At 38.2% G+C, this 20,490-nt stretch overlaps 1 pseudogene; it reads right to left on the bottom strand.

Annotated features, from left to right (window-relative positions):
* LOC149847404 (uncharacterized) overlaps window positions 1–16,517 on the bottom strand; it is a 43,567-nt pseudogene extending 27,050 nt beyond the window's left edge.
* Window positions 16,518–20,490: the final 3,973 nt, after the last annotated feature.

The following is a 20,490-nucleotide window of genomic DNA, read 5'->3' as shown; positions in this document are numbered from 1 at the left end:
GATCATAAGTGAATCCAAATCTTGTTTTCTTAAGTAGGATCAATTTGGGTTTCAAATTGAATTCAGATCCAAACAAATTCATTTTACCTTCATAAGATTCATTTAGGTCTCAAATAGATCCAAAAGCCTTATTTACTTATTTGAATCCAATTGGATCTCCAAATGGGTACAAATGTTAATTTACATAATGGGATCTAATTGAGTCTTCAAGTAGATTTGATATCTTATTTTCTTAGTAGGATCCAACTTGATCTCTAAATGGATCTAAAGTACCTTTTATATTAGAGGAGATCTATTTGGGTTTTAAATGGATCCAAATCTCTTATAGGCCCGATCCAAACCTTGATCTAAGTTTAAACTCTTTCTATATCCATTTGGGTCGACCCAAATACTCTGCAAAGATCTCATAATTTTTTCAATTAAACATTAAATAACTTGAATACATATTAAAATATTATCGATAATGAATTTGCTAATTAGTCAGCCAATAAGTTTTAAAAAAAAAGCTTCTAATGAATTAACTATAATAATTCACAAAAATATCTTTTTAATTTATTTCAAAATTCTAAAAAATTTGTGGATTTTATACAAATTTTCTATCTTATACAAACTTTCTTTTCAAATATATAAATATGTGAATTTTTATTGTTTAGATACTTTACTAAGTCTAAACATCGTGTCAATTTATTTATTATTTTTCTTTTCTGCCTTTTAAGAATCAGTTATTGTGTAAATCGCGATAAAATATATCGTTCATATAGACAAAGCTCATAAAAGCAAATCGCAATAGGAAAAATTATTTCCGCTTTATGTCCGTGGTTGAACAAATCGTGATAGAACACTTTCTCTATAAAAAATAAATCGTGATCTGTTATAGAAAGAATTATATATTTATAGAATGTTACGTTACAACAAAGAATTATAACTAGTTGCAAGTCAATCGGTATCAAGCAAATCGTGATAGCACAAATCATTTTCGAATTATACTTTAAAGTCATCAAGTAACATGTCAATTTGTGCTTTCATATCCATGTATCTTATATTGATTCAATCTAGTTGTGAGATATAGATGTTGCAACAAATATCGTGATTTACACAATAACGTCTATGTCTGCCACAACGATTTGCCTTTATTACTAAAATATTATTTTCTTTAATAATGATGGTCATGTATTGTATCTAAGTTAAATCATTGGTCATGATATATTGTAACTAAATGCTCATATTTTTTATAAATATATGTGGTTGTAAATCATATCAATTTATAGTTATGAAGTTACCGCGACAACGATATATCTTTGTTTGTCTTTATGAACAAAATCGATTTGTATTTATGAAGTTACCTCGATTTGTATTTATGAAGTTACCTTGATTTGTACTTTACTAAGTTTAAACATTGTGTCGATTTGTTTATTGTTCTCCTTTTCTACCTTTTATGAATCAGTCATTGTGTAAATCGTGATAGGACATATCATTCACATAGATAAAGCTCCTAAACGCAAATCACGATAAGATAAATTATTTTCACTTTATGTCTGTGGTTGTACAAATCGTGATATAACACTTTTTTTATAAAAAAAATCATGATCTCTTATAGAAAGAATTATATAATTATAGAATGTTATGTTACAACAAAAAAATATAACTGGTTTCAAGCCAATCAGTATCAAGCAAATTGCAATAGCACGTAGTCTTCATACATACAAATCATTTCAGCCTTTTATCAATCATTATGTTAATCGTGATAGGAAGACAACTCATAAAAGCAAATCATAATTTTTACAGTACACAATGCTAAACGCTTCTTCAATTTTTATTTATGAAGGTCGAACACTACAACGAGTTGTTCAGTGACACTTGTGTGTTACACTTACTAAAAAAAGAATTATACAATTATCGAATGTCATGTAACAAAAAAAATTATAGAATTACAACAAAGAATTATATAATTACAATAAATAATTGGTGGGATATAAAAATCATATAATGTTTATTCAGTGACACTTGACAACTCAGATGAACTATGACATACAAATCATCTCTTTTTTTTCCTTGGTGGACTCTCTTTCCTCAGTGGCCTCTTGGTTTCATCGATCTTATTAAAACCACTTGTAATCATCTCTACCAGTGTACCATATTGTGATCGCATTTGTCTCCCCAAATTCTGCACCTGCTTTCGTAACTCTTTATTCTCCCTCTCCAATATCTCTAACTTTGTGGTAGAGACTACCTTTTTCTTTGTGAGTTGTGTTGGCTCCTCGTCGTGTACTACAACTGAGAGAATCGTAGTTGTAGCCAAAGGGATACGATGGACGTTATTTCTATGTTGGAAGACGATATGCTGGAGGATAGGAGGGACCTTACTTCCACGTTGCTTCTTCTCAATATTCAGATTTTGAATCATTGGTTCTCAATATTTTTTGAAATAGTTGGGGTCATATTGTTATTCTTTATAATTGTATGCAATGACACGAACACCTCCTTTGTTCTGAAGCGTTCATGTTCTTGGCCCCACCACTATTCATCTTTTTTGTCACTACCACAGGCTGCTTTGGGGTCTACTGTCCCAAGCCAACTTGTAGGAGAACTCGACTACCATACTGTAACTCGGCTTCAGATTTGCTAAATAGCCAAATATCACAGTTAGACAGTCTCGCAGTCTCAGCAACAACCTCTAGGTCTTCGTCCTCCCCATCACTATATGATCTCCACACAACCTGTACATTGGAGATTGTGGTTTAGGTATAGACATAGTTATTCATGATAATGAATGCTAAATATTAAAACGATTTATAATAACGAATGCTAAATATATTACAATGATTGTTACTAATGAGTGCTTTATATTAAAATGATTTACACTAATGAATGTTAAATATTACAACGATTTACAATAATGAATGTTAAATGCTAAAGCGATAACGCTTTGTACTAACAAAGACAAAATCATATAACAATCATTACTTAAGAATGCTAAGCATTACAACGATTTATACTAATGAATGTTAAATGATAATGTGATAACGATTTATACTAACGAAGATAAAATCCTACAGCGATGATTACTTAAGAATGCTAAACATTACAATGATTTACACTAATAAAAGTTAAATACTAAAGCAATCATGTTTTGTACTAAGAAATACAAAATCCTTCAACAATCATTACGTAAGAATGTTAAACATTAGAATAATTTATACTAATGAATGTTAAATACTAATGTGATAACGATTTATACTAACAAAGATAAAATCCAGCATCGATGATTACTTAAGAATGCTAAATATTTCAACTATTTATACTAATGAATGATAAATGCTAGAATGATTGTAAACGATTTTAAACCATTTACCTCATGTAATTGCAGACCATATAAAATGAACTTAGCATTATCCCCCTTGACATTTATTGTAGCCCATTGACCAATCTTAGGAAAACCACAAATCGCAGAGCTACACTAAGGACGCAAGGCGACAATATCCTCATATGTCCAGCCCTACAAAAACAATATATTAGTAAGACTATAACCTTCAACGATCTTAGTCTACAACTAGTAAATATGTAATAAATAATTACCTGGACAAATGGCCAAAACCCTCCGACAGTTTTTGAACCCTTACTCGCATGATAAAGTTGATTGTACAAGTGTGCGAGCATAGCAGCACCCTATGCATAGTTATCGACTTCATTTAAGTCTTTCAAGAACTGCAGCCACAGGTAACTTAACATCGAACCAGACAAATCCGAAAATAAAGTAAGTCTAAAAAAATAAAGGAAGCCATGCAACTCTTGGTCAGATCTTTAAGATGCACATATAGCGAACCGACATATCCATTTATTAGGGAAAGAAGAAACTTTCATCGATGTGAAATTACTTCCACCAGAAATACAATGACTTCAGTCCTCCATCAACATTCTTAGAAGGGTCGTGTACTTGTCCCTTGCGTTATAGTTTGAATCCCGTGCTAGGACAACACTTCCATGATACTTAAGACCTGTAATATGTGCCACATCTTCTAGGATCATGGTGATCTCAAAACCATCAAACTGAAATGTGTTTGTCTTATGATTCCACTTATTAACCAGGTGGGTCATGGTGTTTTAGCACGTTTCAAAATAATGCTGGTCCAGAAGACCGCCGAAGTGCATATTTCATAATCGTTCCTTCTTATATTCACTCAGTTGTCCATACCACGACAGAACTACAGGCCACTAACACTGCCCTTTGATATTCACTTAGTTAAATTTAATTCAGTAACTTTAATAATTTTTAAACCCTGTTTGAATGGTAGGGGTCAAAACTTGGTTTTGAGAAAACCTGGTTTTTAACTTGTTTAGGTAATAAAAAACATAAGATTCAATTTTTTTTTGTAAATAAAAACTTACAAAATATAAATTAAAAAAATAATACTTACCATTGTATCACCATCCAACAACTGAAAAATGGCCAAGATGGTGTTTCCAAACAAGAGCAGACATTTTCTGATCGATGGCTGGCCAAAAAATAGTCGAAAAATAAAAAAATAAAGGTGGTCACAATATGCTAAAAACACATGCACCTGTTCAAAAAGTTTTGAAAGACAAGCAGTTAAACTTAATTTTGTCATAGGTTAGGCGGTTAAACGTAAAATTGACAGTGAAGTTAGACTATGAAGCCATCATGTGACATATTTGGACAGGCAATATGGAGAAGGTCATTTTGCAACAAAGTTGGGATGCATCTAGAGAGAGAAAGAGTGTGGAGTTTCTTAAGTCATTGGATCCTTAGAACTTAAGAGAGAGCACAAACAGGCCATTTTGCAACAAAGTTGAGATGCATAGAGAGAGAAAGTATAGATAGGTTATTTTGCAACAAAGTTGGGATGGAGAGAGAGAGAGTTTCTTCAGTCATTGGATATCCTTAGAACTTAAGAGAGAGCACAAATAAGCCATGTAACGCCCCAAAATTTTAACTTGTAAATTTTGAAAACATTTAGAGAAAACCTTTCAAATTTTAAGATTTGGTTTTAAAGACTTCAGCGGAAGCAAATTCTTTTTAGAAAGGAAAACAAGTTGATAATTCTAGGCATGTTAGCTTATAAACCAACCTTATCCACAAAGAATAGCCAGGATGTCAGCAGAAAGAGGGTGATCTCAAGCCATGTTGCATCGTGTCATCGACCATCTGTAAAGTTCTACTTGCCATATGCTCATGAAATGAGTCAGTTTCATAACAAAGTGGTAGGTGTAAAAATAGACAACGTAGAACAAATAAAGTAAGATATCACAAGATAAACATTTTATTTCATTGAAAGCAGTGGTAGCATTTATAATTGCGAGAAATTAAATCTGAGCAACATATGCAAAGAACATCTAAAGTGAAGGAAAGAGACAACACAAGATGTAAGCAACATTACGTGCAGTTAACTAGCACGATTAGCTAATTAACACAAGTAAAGAACTACATAAGTAGTTTAACTAACAAGTGTAATGCCACAATAGGCATGAACAATTCAACTAGCAATGAGAACGGATTAATTTATGTTTCGATATTAGCTGGCCTTGTGGGTACGCACAAGGCACGAATCATACAAACAACTTAGACTAGTTTGGGAGTCTATTATGCCATATATTTTCAATACCCCGAATAGCTAGTTGAGTCTGCTCCTAAGATAATGGTCGGTGACCGAGAGAGAATTCTCCAAAGGCCACTTGTTCCAATGGATGCATCCAACTAATGCACAAGTGTCTGAAAGCTATCTTTTGTAGCCAATTTCTCCTAACTCTGATGACTGAAGAAGCTGAGTCTTTTGCCCAAAATAGCCATTAATGGTCTGTCCATCAAAGTTTTTGTACCATTCATCCTCTCTCTTGATGAAGTCAGCGAGTCGAATGGGCACGACGAGGGTTTCTTAACTGTCACCTCATTCTACATGCTCTAGTATGCTAGATCCACTTGAGCATTTTGCCTGTGAAGGTAAAACCATCACCATTAAGTGATTTATACGCGTCATTGCATGTTCGAGACAACCACACACCTCTCATCCTACTCATCGCAGTACGCAACGTACTTGTTCAAAAGTACAACCACGATGAGAGAAGTATAGATTTCTCAAAGGAAATCCCCACAATATTTCTTTGCAATAATATATGGTGTGACCATTCGAGTTCAAACTTGTCATGCTCTGGTCCTTTAGACTGTCACGAGTCTCTTGCCTGTTAGGCGAACATCAACATTACATGCTTACAATAAGGTGCCAAAACACGTTTTGAGGTTACCACAGACCTCTCATCCGATCATCGTAACACCAACGTGACGTACATGTCCAAAGGTACGGTCATACATGTTAAAAGGTACAACTATGATAAAAGAGAAACGATTTCTCAAAAGAAACCTTTGTATTTATCTATCATAAAAGAAGTGATACAATAATTACTTAATTTGACAAGATCAAGTTTTTTCAATTATATTAACAATAATGGCATATTGCACGATACGAGATCGCCTCGAATCTCTTATCCAATCATTGTATTACTACCATATCGCGCATGTCTATAAGTACATTATGATGAGAGGGGGTATAGGTTTCCCAACAGAAACCCCAATAAAAAAATTATGCTAAGATTCAATGCAAATCAAAAAATGTTCAGATGTCGTATTCTCTCTTTTAGAGTGACGATACAATATTGCATGCAGGAGTTCTCTACGGATCTTGCTTCCATTTTTCAAAGACAGCAATTTGGGAGACTTGATTGTTATATCGCAACTCCCAAAACCTTCGTGCTGCTTTTGCAAGACTGCGCACTTGATATGTTGTAACCCTTTCCAGAGTTTCTAAGTCATATCAAAATATCAAATTATAGTTGTAAAACATTCCTTTTGAAAGTGCCAACTTAGAAAACTTAATTGCACTTTTGCAACCTACGAGACTTTCAATCTTTGCTTTTGCAAAATGGTGCATTTGAAAACTGGATTTGCATAAGGAATCTTTTTAAAAAGAACTCTTGCGCACAAGCACAACTCACATCCTTTGAAGATGAGCGAAAATAGGATATATAAAAGGTTGTATTTACATGTATACCACAACTGCGAGCATGTGAAGGAAATTAATGACAAGAACTAACTACAAAACTAAATAAGCATGCAAAAATATGTCGGCTACAAGAAGCATATAATTTTAGGGATATAAAGACAAGGAACAGTAAATCACAAGTCATATAAGTATCATCTGTCATTATTTCAATTTCCTAAATCTTTATTTAATTCATCCAAAATCCTCGTGCAACTTTCTCCTACCTCGGAAGGTTACGACACTGTGTGCGCCTACGAGTCTAGGTGATGCGGCGCTCGGGCCGTGAAGCACAAGTGGGATCTATCGTGTGAACTGCAAAGAATTAAAAATGCTTATTAAAATACCAGAAGCGTTGACGACGTAACATAGGGTTTTGAACTTGCAACATTCTGGCACAAGGTGGTGTGCACTAACAACTCTGCCAAACAAGGAGAATCAGGCAGAGGCATCGCCTCTTTTGTCAGTCGAAAAAGAGAAGCGACAAGGGCGTGCCCCAGCTTGTAAAAAACAGAGAGGTGGCAGGAGGTGAGCCCCTGCCTGCCAGAAACAGAAGGGCGACAGTGGCATCACCCCTGCCTGTCGGGATCCCAGATGCGGTAGGGGTCGAGCCTCTGCTTGCCAAAAATCCATGAGGCGGTAGGGGGCGAGCCCCTATCTGCCGGTCAATAGAAAGGGAGGGGGAATAGAGAGAAAGTGTAACGACCCCAACTCATCCCTTTTGAAAATGCGATATTTTTTTTTTTAAAACAGTGCGGAAAACTTCCTAGAGACCCGGGGTCCTCACAGTTCCAATTCCAACTGGATAGCCAGATACCACAAACGAACTTGCAATTATCATCCATAAAACTAAACCAATACCTTTATTCATGAGTTAAAAATTAATCTCAAAAACAGTGTTTCACTCAACAGAAAGTATCGTAACCACTGATGAAAAATAAGTAAATGAAAAGAACACTAGACTGAAGGACCAAAATAAAGAGTCACTCTGTCCACAAATGAAACTGTCAAAAACTCATTGTGACTCCCGCGCCCTCACAGTAGCTGTCGACTTCACTGATCACTTGTTCCTGCGAAAAACCAATGAAGTAGGGTGTCAGAATCGAAATTCTGAGCACAGCTACTTCTTAATGAAACAAATGAGATAAAGGGTTAAGATAAGATATCATGCAACAATTGAGGGAAATACATACAAGACAGTTTATAGCATTTGAGAATTTATTCATGCAACAATCATAAATGCTAAGCATGTGAAGACAGTAAAGCAGTAGCAAGTAATAAAACTTCAGCATGCAACAAAAAATAAACAATTCACACTTACCATCATGTATTGATTGAGGGAACCATTAAAGTATGCATGATCTAATGCATAACAGGAAAATGCATGGCTTTTGTGCAATGCATGAATCATTTTATTATCTTTCATTTAAGTCTTTTGTTTCCCTATGCATGCCCTATTAAATGCATACAACTTTAAGTTTCTCTTTTTAATTACCGTTGCCCGCGGATACACCAAACGGGTATAAACCTCGAGGTCAAGTTAGGTTCCCAGAGTAGCTTAGCACAAAATTTGTATTTTATTACTGGGTTCCAAACTTAGCCATCGACTGAATCACCTTCGGAACATTAGACCCCCACATCTAATGTCGAGGACACAAGGGACACCCCACGCCCACAAGTGTCACTTCCTTGGTACCAAAAACAACAGATGTGTCAAAACACACTGCTCCCGGGTAAAGTGGCAAACTCTCCTTAAAACCGTGGCCAGGAGAAGGAACCTCAATATCGGGTTCAGGGGACAAAGGTAAAGCCCACGGAGTTTTTGTATCCTCACAGTCTCCCCAAGACCGGATCTCTAAGATCCTCATTCTCCAGATGGGTGATCCTAGAAGGTATATTACACTGTGCTTTATTATTACTTTTTTTTAAAAAACTAATTCCTTAAGTTTTGCAACACCATATGCAAAAATAAAGATAAAAAGTTTCATCTATCCCGCGGAAGCCATCACAGGACTCCGGCCTGTGAAAACATATAGAACAGTGCAATAAAATGAATTATTAGAAAAACAAGATTTTTGCAATGCATTGACAGGAATAAGGAAAAGCAACCCTCAACTCGGGCTTACCAAGCCCTCGGTAATTCACTTTGATCATCGATGTACATTATGCATAAACCATAACATATTGTATGTGAAGTAAATCATGTACTTTCAATTTGCACATTTTTCAAGTTAGTTACAAGCTCACAACCCATAAGCATAACCACAGAAATTTTCAGAATTTCCCTATATGGAAACTCAAGTTGATGCATGTTTTCTTTTAAGTGAGCTTCCTTATGTGCATACCTATTTTCCAACTGTGTATCTACTCATGTTGGTTGCAAACCTTAACAAGAGTCACATATGCATGTCACTATATGTTCATATCATGTGCATGCCCACTGGTAAATGCATTGTTACGTTAAAAGAAACATCAACATATATGTATTTTCACATGTATGTAGCCAACAATGAAATGGGTTTGTTTGCAATAGTCATAGGCACATCAACACAACTACTACCGTTCTACGTGACAGTCAAATGCAAAATTTTTAAATAAGTGCATGCTTGCTGTCACATGATTTGATTCAATCAATGCATGTCTGTAAATGTCTATCATTAACTGACATGCATGCCTTAAGGAAAAATTTATGTTTGTCAGTACTTCAACATTCATCCCATGTCCAGCCAACACCCGGATGGATATGGCAGCGTGTACACAGTCCCAGCAGCATAGGAGTCAAAGCTGGACAGCATACAGCATGTACACAGTCCCCAGTCCGGCCTGTGTAGCCTGTCGAAGATGGACAGCATAACAGCAGCATAGGAGTTTAACAAAAATGTTTAAACCCTATACATATCTCACCTTATATATATATATATCCTCTTATTTTTTTTTAATTTACGCAGCTACAGATCCATACCCAGGCTCGGTCTGTCAGGCCAACCGAGCCCAGCTCAAATGGTCTAACAGCCAGCCGAACCCTGGGTACATACAAAAAGAACTTGTCTTATCTTCTTCTTTTTTCTTTGTTAAACAGCCCAACAAACCCAAGGCTACATAATTTATTTTATATTAAAAATACAGTTTTTTTTTCTTCTTATCTAAGTCACCCAGCCCAGCCGACCCTGTCGGCTGGGTCTGACAGCATATCCACAGGCCCAGTTTGGGCCTGTGTATGCTGTCAGGAAACCACAGCATATACAGACAGAAATAATTTTTTTTTAATGCCCAAGCTGGGCCTGTCGTGGCCCGGCCCAAAAGAGCACAGCACACAAAACAGCATATTAACAATTTTTTTGTAATGCATCAACACATGCCAGAACTATTTGTTAATATATATATATATATATATATATATATATATATATATATTGAAAAGAGTAAGTCCAGCCCAATCGACCTTGTCGACTGGGTCCAACCGCATATACACAGGCCCAGTTTGGGTCTGTGTTTGCTGTCAAAAACGACAACATAAGCGTTATGCAAAAACTGCTTGATATTTATTATTATATACCTTTTTTTGTTAAGAAACAGTAAAAATACAGAATATACGAATGGGTAATAGTGGAAATTGTGGGTCCACTGTTCCTCCATGGATTTCCATCAAAAGATGCATGGAAATCTAATCTCTACCCGATTTCTCATTCATTTCAAGGAGTACCCGTACCTTGACCAAGATCGTGATAATGGAAGTTGTCAAAAAGCTTGGGCTGAAGATCAATGGCCTCCTCTTGTACCTTCTCTCCCTTTCTTTCTCCCCTCTCTCTCTCTCTCTCTCTCTCTCTCTCTCTTTCTTTCTAAGGTGAAAATGAGGGAGAAGGGCTGCCGCCCCCCTCCCTTCTCTTTTAATAAAGCTGGAAACCCTCTAGAGAGAGTTTCCAGAATTAGGTCTCTCTCTCTAGGGAGTTTCCATATTTTTGGACTCCTTTACCTATTATTTTTTTTGTTTGACTTTTTGACCCTCCTTTCCTAAAAGATATGGAAACCTCTAGACCCTTTTTAATTAAGGAAGAGAGTTAACCCTAACCCTCTTAACCCAAATCCCGGAATTAATAAAAATAATTAAATTAATAAATTTATTTTTTTGAATTTACTTATTCTTAAATACTCAAAGGTTCCCAAAATTGGTCATGTTGACCATGGAGACTTTTTATATAATAATAACCCCAATTTAAAGCTCCTAGCCGAATTTAAAGTCATAAAAAATGTTGGGCTTAGATTTAGACTCGGATTCGAATCCAAGATCCAAACCCATACTCATAAAAAATTGGATTAAGACTCGAATCAAGTCCAGATTTTCTAGGACCTGGCTAGGACCCAAATCCATAAAAATTTGGATCCTATGCCTTGGATACAATCTGATCTAATTTCGGATCTATTTCGACAAACTGCTAAAATTTTAGAAAAACGCGATTTCCGGGCCAACCAGAACTCGAATTTAGAAAAGTAAAATACCATTGCGCTCGGAATATCGAGATGCATCCAATGGTATATTACATGAATATCAAATTCCGAATTTTGCCCGAAAATAACCTGAATTTTGCTTGAATTTAAAAGTTGAAATTAGAACTCTTTACCGCACTTCGATTGGCTTGTCTAGACCTTGTCGATGAGACTTGGGTCAAACTCAAACTCTAAGACATCGGTCAAAAACTCGAGCCTCAAACGATTTTCTTACCAGACTTAGCCAAATTTGAAATTTTCATGAATTGACTAAGATCCGAAAACACGAGATCTTACAGAAAGGGAGGGCACGGCAGGGGCCGCAGACCTTCTGATAACCTCAAAGAGAGGGGGAAGGCACGGCAGGGGGGCGCCAACCTTTTGGTGAACACAGAAAGAGAGGGGGGGGGGGGGCTGCCAGCCTCTTGGCGAACACAGAGAGAGGGGAGTTGTGGCAGGGGGCGATGGCCTCCCGACTAACGCAGAAGAAAAAGGGAGAGCGTTGCAGGGGGCCGCCGACCTCCTGCCTCCTGACAACTTTCTTGCATCCAAAGAGAAAGAAGGGGAGGCTACGACAGGGGGCCACCAACCTCCTGTCGGCCTCCTAACAGACCAAGAGAGAGGGAAAAGCATGGCAGGGGGTCATCGGCCTCCTGCCAGCCTCTCGGTGAACCAAAATGAGAGAGAGAGGGAGGGCACGGCATGGGGCTGCCAGCCTCCTGCCGGCTTCCCAACAAGCGCAAAGGAAATATGAGAAGAAGTAGAAGAAGAAGAGCAGAGGAAGGAGAAAGGAATGATGCTTACCTGAGAGGTGGTCGGTGTCGTCACACACAGGAAGCGAGAAACGAGAGAGAGAGAGAGAAGGCGTCATCGATGTCGAGCTCCTCTGTGGAGTCGTCGGCGATAGCCATGACAGGTCGTCAGAGAGGGACAGGAAGACAGGGGAAGAAGAAGACAGGGAGGAAGTGGGTACCTGCGAGGTCACCGGTGACGACGACCAAATAAGGAGGCGACGACGTCGGGGCTTGTCGGAAACCACAATGAGAGAGATAGAGAGACGTCGGGAGGAGAGGAGGGAGGCATTGGCGATGTGAGTCCTCTCTCCCCTCTGTGTTGCTCTTAAAGAGCTCGGAGGAAGGTGCGATTCGGGAAACCCTAAAAGGGTTTCCCTTTTCTTTCGTAAGGGGAGAGTGGGGCGCACGGGGGGAGAAGAGTGTTTAAAAGAATTCGTCACCTCTCCATGCTTTAACCCTAATGGGTCCGAATCTGACCCGGGTCTGGGTTTTTTTCGTGGGTTTTAGAGGCCATTTTGCAACAAAGTTTGGATGCATCAAGAGAGAGGAGTTTCTTCCGTCATTGGATATTGAGAGAGAGAGCACCAATAGGTCATTTTCCATAAAGTTTGGATGCATCAAAAGAGAGAGAGAGAGAGAGCCGAAAGAATATCAACATTAATACTCATGAAGATCAAAAAAATGTTGAACCCATGAACCAGACACAGAAGAAACAAAGCTAAAATATAGAAAAAACAAAGCTAAAGAAAAGAAACTACAGACAACTAGCAACAAAACAACAAAGCCTACTCAACCAGGATCCGCAGGATTAGAAGAAACCACCGCTGAGTGAACGTCGTTCAGATGAGAGGAGAGGTATCTAAGATGCATACGTAATATTGCATATACATCAACCAGGATTTTATGGACAAGATGATTAAAGATGACCGGAATTTGACGGAAAGTAGCATCATTGCGTGCCATCCAAACAAACCACCAAGTAGTAAGCAACCATGTCTTCCAGATCAGTCTCCACCGCTTGCATCGTCTAATTTCAATAGGGCCCAGGAGAAGATCAAGCGCAAAAGACTCTTCTTTGACAATTACATTCGGAGATCTCCACATCCTATTAAATAGGGCCACAAAGATTGGGCAGGACCAAAATAAATGAAAAGTAGTTTCTTCAGCAGCTTGACACAACACACACCAACTTGGAAACTGAAAGTCCAACTTCTTTAAATAACTGTGAGTCTGAACCCTATCATGCAAAATTAACCAAGCCAAGAACCGAGATCTTGGAGAAGGGCCCTTACCCTATAACGCACGCTCAAAGAACCAATCTGCCCCTTGGGGGAGCAACGATCTATACACTTTGTGGGTGTGGAACGCTTCATTTGGAGTAATCGCCCATTGCAACCACTGATCATAATTTCCAGCATCCCCAGTTTGATCTCTGAAGGACGATAAGGCTCTCAGCCACATGCTTCGCAAGTGCGAGATCGCCAGACCCCGGGTTCCATGGCGAAAAAGAGATAAATCAGGAGCACCATATTTAGCATGGAGCAGGCGAGCCTGGTTGATGAGCCATCCAACATTGCTTGGCTACGAGAGCAATACTCCTCTGTCTTGGAGTAAAAACACCTAAGCCAGCCATACGCCTCGGTAACACCACCGTTCGCCAACCAACCAAATGGCGCTTACTCTTAAGGTGACACCCAGACCAAAGAAAATCTGACATTAAATGACAAATTTGCTTCTCCACGCCCACAGGCATCACGAAAATTGACATGAAGAATTCAGGGATAGAAGAAAGAACATGTCTGATTAAGGTCAGACGGCCAGCAATGGAGAGATAAGAAGCCTGCCACGAAAGAAGCTTGTTTTTCACTTTTTGAATAGTTGGAGCCCAAGCAGCGGAAGAGAGGCGTTTCACTTGTAACGGCAGACCCAAATATGTCATCGGCAACTCAGAGATTGCACAATTAAAAATCTGTTTACCCACTGCAAGCATAGGAGACTGAACATTGAACATAGTAAGAGAGCATTTGCTATCATTTAGGGAAAGCCCAGAAAGAGAAAGAAAGAACTGGAGAATAAGCTTGAATCTAAGCATTTGCTGCATGTTTGCTCGCCCAAAAATAATCATATCATCAGCATAAATAAGAATATGGTCCGAAAAATCTGGAACATCTAGAGGATCTATCAAGCGTTTCTCCGCAGCACGCTTGAGCAACACCACGAGACCCTCAGCAATGGCATTGAACAACAAAGGCGATAGAGGGCAACCTTGCCTTAAACCACGCCCCAACTTGATCTGGCCACCTCTAGTGCCGTTAATCTTAATCATGGCATGAGCATTAGAGACCAATTCCCTCACCCATCTAGAAAAACGACGACCAATGCCAAAATTGGATAACATTTGAAATAAGAAGGGCCAATGCACAGAATCAAAGGCTTTATGAAAATCCAATTTAAGAGAAAAGTAGGGTTGTCCACTAAGATGTAATGAGTGAATGACTTCAGAGGCCAAGATGAATGAATGGTGAATCCTCTTATTGTGGATAAAGGCGAACTGAGAATTCAAAAAAATTTGGTGAGCCACGACCTTCAACCTATTAGCCAATACCTTAGCAATCATCCGATAAAGAACACTCATAACAGAAATCGGGCGAAACCTAGAAATATCAGTGGCAGCATCCTCTTTTGGAATTAAAGAAATAATTGCCAAGTGGGTTTGAATAGGCAATCTGGAGTTGCGATAGAACTCATCAAACATGTTAATAATATCAGGCTTCACACAAGACCAAAAAATTCTGAAGAAATCCACATGAAACCCATCAGAACCTGGAGCTTTCCACCCCGACAAACCTTTGATGGCCCTAAAAATCTCATCTTCAGAGAACCTCATTTGCATAATTCTGGCTTGATCTTGCCGAATCGAACCGACAGAAACAGGGCCAATGACACCCTTCGCAGTAAGTGAAACAGAATATAAATCTTTAAGATACTGAGTGACAGCTGAAATAACGTGTTGATTAAGGTACGAAACGCCCCCAATGGTGATTGATGGGACGACATTCCTCCTATGACGATGAGAAGCATAAGAGTGAAAAAATTTAGTATTATCGTCTCCGGCCGCAAGCCATTTCACCCTTGCCTGTTGCTTCCATCTAATTTCCTCTTTGACCCTCCAGTTCTTCAAAAGCGTTGATAAGTCAGTAGATCTGTCCTGCAAACTCTGCAGATGAGAATCAGATAGAGACTCTGGGGAAGACATAGTTTGATATAATGTTGAAATCTCTTGCTCCCAAGTAGCCATTTGATGAAATTTAGCCACATCTCGATTATGGAGCCAAGCTTTGATATCCTTAGCTAGACGAGACAACTTCTCATGACATCGGATAGTTGTCCACTGCTCATTGGAAGGCTTGTTCCAAGAGTCTGAAATAATAGTGTGAAAGTCTGGCTCTTGGAGCCACCATTGTTCAAACACAAAACTCCTGGCTTGTTTAAAACCATCCCCCCAAATAGTGATTAACTGACCATGGTCCGAGATAGAGGGAGCCATCAAGACACACTTGACATCGGGAATGAGATCCAGCAAATTTGGAGTGACAAAAACCCTATCAAGAACTCTGCAGCATGGGCGAATCCGCCTATTCGACCAAGAGTAATGCTCCCCAATAAAAGGAATTGGGTAAAGGTGATGCTGATTAACAAAATCTTGAAAACCTCTCATGGATGGATTGGGAAGAACGAGATTATTAGAATCCTGGATAGACAAAAGGCAATTAAAGTCTCCCATGAGAAAATGATACTCCCCATTTGATATGACGATCCTATTTAGGTCGTTCCATAAAGCAGGCCTCATGACAGCGTGATTCGGGCCATACACAACAGTGACCACAACCCTCCTGCCACTGTCCTGTAAAGTTAGGGCAACAGACAATGAAAACAGACCAATGTCCAGTTGAGAAATATTTAAAGATTGCTTCCCCAAAATAAGGATACCACCAGCATGGCTGACCGCAGGCTTAAAAAAGTAGTCAGCACCCCTCCATATACCAGAGGCAACAGAACGAGAAACTTCATCCATCTTAGTTTCACAGATAGCAATCAGGTCAGGCTTCTCTTGTCTAACCCAATTAGCCAAAAACGAACGCTTAGATGGGCAATTCAAGCCCCTGATATTCCAACACAGAGACTTCATGACACACAATCTGGAAAAATCCGGGGAGTGTGTGGCCTCGCCGACCGTCGAGAGAGAGAGAGAGAGAGAGAGAATAGGTCATTTTGCAACAAAGGTTTTTTTTTAAAGCAAGCTGGGGTTAGGCGGACCCCTACCAGAATAACAATGTCCCATGTGGCAGAGGGATTCGATCCTGAGCCTTCAGATTCACAAGACTCCGCTTACCACGTGAGATACCACGTCGGTGGTATTTTGCAACAAAGTTGGGATGTATCATGTCTTTCTTTTTTAATGGTTCTTTAATTTAATAAGAAGATTGTGTTCAACTTAAATGCGCATACTGGTGACCTAATGCACCCAATTGTCAAGAAAAGTAGGGGGAGTTGGGAAGTTGCAGAGAGAACAACAACAGAACTTACAAATATACAATACTTTTATGGATAAGCTGAAGTATTTACAGTAGGAGTGGATAATTGGTTGGGTTTGACCTGGACCTGAACCGTACCAAACCCGGTTAAGGTTTGGTGATAGAGAAAGAGTTCCGATTAAAATCCAAGCTGGACCTAAAAGATCCGAGTAATACATGGAACTAGGTATGGTTTGTGAAATTTCATATCAGACACAGGTCCAATCCAACTTCTGATTAAGATCCACAGTTTTTTTTAATGAAATAGTTAAAAAATAATATTTTACTGGGTATGGATCTGGTCTGGTTCATGTAATCCTTATAGGACCCATATATGGTTTTTCCTATAGTGGGTCTGATCAAACCTGAGTCTGGATCCAGTACCAATGCCTCAAAGTCAGGTTCAGGTTTGGACCCGCCTGAACCTCAACCACGTCTGATCCGTTGATACCTCTATTTTAAAAATCTCATCAGCAAACTATTGAAGATGAAAACAACTATGAGAGCACCACTTGGAGCAATAATGTTGACAAGCTTAATTATATAGAGAGTGGTCCAAAAACCGCATAAGGAAACCTGAAGTGGGATCATCATGCTATTAAGATGTAAGCTGTTTGTTGCTATCCATAAAAAAAAGTAAACAGACAACTTTCTCATATATATATATATATATATATATATATATATATATATATATATATATATATATATATATATATATATATATATATATATATATATATATAATGTGCATATGCTCTCTTTTTTTTAAAGGCAAGTTCGGGTGAAGCGTACCCCTACAAGTTATACAACTATATCATTGGGTTTTGTACCTGCAACATCCTAACATAGTTGCTCGCCTCCATTGGTATAATAATGTGTATCTTACAAACCATTTATCCCTTAGAATTTTTATGCAGCGCATTTGAACCAATACGGATGTATGCGAGGAGCGGGACCCGATTTGGATTGCCATGCCCATGATCTTTAAGACAAAAGTGCCTAATTTGGGTCCAAATGGAGTCTAAGGGCAAAACTACTATTTTATATTTTAATTTTTTTAAAGAATTTTAATTACTCACATCTTAAAAAATATTTTTGTTTATTTAGTCTTTAAATTATGTTGTATTTAAATTTTAAGTTGTATTTTTTATTTTTATTTTTTATACGAGCTGAATTTTTTAAGGGTCCAGTTAATTCTAATGCCTTTTAAAATCTGTTTTGTAGCACTAGAAGGTGTAGTGGGTAAATAGGTAGATTTTTTTTTCTGGATCCAAATTCAAACCCATTTTTGTGGGGAGCCCACTTGCACATTAACTTATGTGTTTAGTTGAAAAGGGAGGTGGCCTCGAAAAGGGTCAACTATAGTTAGCCAGTCTCCCCTCAAACATCATCAAGCTTGAGAAGAGGTGCCACCCACTTTGACCCATCCCCTCTCTTAGCTTGGCTCCTCATTGGTCAGCCAACTTGAACTTGTGAGCTCCGAATCGTGAGAGGTTGTGACTTTTTTGATGTTGGAAGCTGGGCGTGAATCGGTCTGCTCGCGAACTGAACTTTTGGAGCTGTGAGGAGCTCTTGACTGCTGCTGAACCAAAGCCATGTTTAACATTTGCATGCTTGAACCAAAGCCATGTTAGTAGCATGAAACCATTTAACATGTCATCTGGAAAGCCCTTCCCTAAACCGATCTTGCTAGAATACTTCAATCAGTTATTAGTTTATAACTCTGTTCCTAAAATTCACATGTTCCAACCCTGTGGACAGAGTTATAGTAGATATCATATTTTTTATTTAGACAACTCTGTTTCAAAAGCTTAAGCGTGTTCTTGCTGTTATACTCTGGGTTTGACGTGTTAAAAATATGAACTTGAGAAGTCAAATCATTTTCACAATCTGCAATTTTCTGTCCATCGAAATCATACCTGATTGTGCAAACTGAACCAGTGATCAACGTTTAACCTGTTCATGTTCATGGTATTGCATTTCTGGACTGGACCCAATTTGTTTGATTTGGGAGTGTTAAAGTGGATCAGATTGTTAGATTTTGGATGGGGTGAGATCCAAATTGATGTGACCTATATTGATATGGGCATATAAGGGGACATATATGAGAGATGCTCTTGGGTTTTGAAGGTGATAGGATGGTTATGACGTCTCATAACTGTCCATTCATGTGAAGGTTATAGGATAGTTACGACTGTCTCATACCTGTCCATTCATGTTTATTAAGGACCTTCAATAGTGCCCACTATGAATGAATTATAGACCTATTATGGGCTTCTCTTACATCTTCCTATAAATAAGAGAAATTCATAATAGCTTGATGAGGACTACTATGAGGGCATACTTGGTTATTGAGCGCTACATTAGTGTGTGATTTCTCGCTTTAGGTTAAGGGTTCGGCTCACCTTTTGACATTATGGCTTGAGCTCATTGAGGGTGTTAATTGATTGAGGAGAACGCCGATCACCTAAGCACTGTTCGGATCGTTCATGTCTGCATTCGGTAAGTGGCTCTTCGCGATTCATTTTAAGTCGACACGGATCTCACTATTTTTTTTTATGCACATTTCCTGTTATTTGAAGTGTGATTTCTTGTTGGATCTGTGCTGCAATATTGAAGTGTATTTGCTGCTGTCATACTGGGTTGTTGGTTCTGATTTGACACTGAAATTTTCTGAGCCATCGAACTTGAGTCTGAACTGAATTGACGTTGGTTCAGTTCTAGTCTGATTGAGTGGCATTAATGTGTATATATATATATATATGTGTGTGTGTGTGTGTGTGTGTGGAGCAAACTGCCCATGACCAATCTCATTTGCATATACCTTCAAAATCTGAATACATTTTCAAAGCATCCACTTGTTTGAACTCAACTTCGCTTTCACATCTTGATTTAGACTTTAGGATCATTTGCGAACTGACCCACAAGAAGTTGGTTGCATCAATTTCTCATACCCATTTAGAAATTGTACTTGCATGTGTTTTTTTGTTTAATCTAAACTCTCCGTGTTTTATTTAATAGAAAATGTGTATTAGTTTTACCATTTTTTATGTTTAGATGCCTTTTTAGCTCAATGAAAAAATCAATGGTAATTATTGCACTAAAAACTTGATTAACTAGAAATCACAAGAATTCTCGTTAATTGATTAGTTCCAAAGCATGTTTTTAGTAAATAAACAATGATAAACATATCCACAGGTTTGGATAAAGAGCTCCCGGATGGTCTCGGAGATAAATTTATTGCAAGATACATATCACTATATACATATAAGTTGCTCTACCTTTTTTTCTTTTTTTCTTTTCTACGTGTAAAATGGGATGGATCATCATGTACCTTGCCCTAGAACATGGATCTCACTCCAATTTTAAACTTTCATGTGTCCATACTCAGCTTAATTTAGTAAAGGTAGCGCCAAAAATTCTATGAAATTATGTCAGTGATTAATCAAATTGAATCGTCATTATCATTGTCATCAAGACTTTAGCTCGTACAATAGGGGTCAGGTGACTGAGCCACAATCATTTAAGCAACCTACACTATCAAGAGCGTTGGGCCCCACAAGAACATTCTCTCAAAGGATTTGT

Source organism: Nuphar pumila, chromosome 2 (assembly GCF_984573655.1).
Source record: "Nuphar pumila chromosome 2, dmNupPumi1.hap1.1, whole genome shotgun sequence".
In the NCBI taxonomy this organism is placed as follows: Eukaryota; Viridiplantae; Streptophyta; class Magnoliopsida; order Nymphaeales; family Nymphaeaceae; genus Nuphar; species Nuphar pumila.
Note: the sequence above shows the minus strand (reverse complement) of the source record. Positions and strands in the feature narration are given on the sequence as shown.